Consider the following 609-nt stretch of genomic DNA (forward strand, 5'->3'; position numbering starts at 1 on the left):
GCGGGCTCTCTGGGCGGCGGTGGGGCCGCAGCTGGCTCCTGCTGGGGCCACCTCTGCGCCCAGCCCCCACCGCTCCCGGGCGCCGCCCTGCCCCACTTTTTGGCAGGGGTCCCTAACCTCCTGGAGGTCACCTGGGCGGGGCGGGGGGCTGGAGGTCCCCCGAGGCGACCCTGCCGCCCCATCTGCCGAGCCCCGCGGCGCCCTGTGCAGACGGTGGGACTGAAGCCAAGCCACGGGGGAGCTGGCGGCCGTGCCAGGAGCCCAGCTGCCCGGCCTAGCGGGCACCGTGCGGAGAGCCAAGCCCGAGGCTGCGAGGACACAGCCCTGCTGGACAGGAAGGCCGGGACAGTGCCGGGGGCAGCGGGGGGCTGCGCAGGACAGGAGGCGTCGTCGCTTCGGGCACTAGGGGAGCACACGGGGGGAGCGCGGGCCCGGGGGCCCCGCAGAGGGGGTGCCCTCGTGGCACCAGGGCCAGGCTGGACGCTGAGCCCGCCCGGAGCCCCCAGTGTAGACCCAGCAGGGAGGGCCGCGTGGGGGCCCGATGCAGGGGCTGTGCGCCCCGGGCGGCAGCTGGATGTGGGGGCTCCATGGCCAGAGGGTCCTGTATGC

This window comes from Condylura cristata, unplaced genomic scaffold (assembly GCF_000260355.1).
Source record: "Condylura cristata isolate star-nosed mole 26May11 unplaced genomic scaffold, ConCri1.0 scaffold00135, whole genome shotgun sequence".
Classification (NCBI taxonomy): Eukaryota; Metazoa; Chordata; class Mammalia; order Eulipotyphla; family Talpidae; genus Condylura; species Condylura cristata.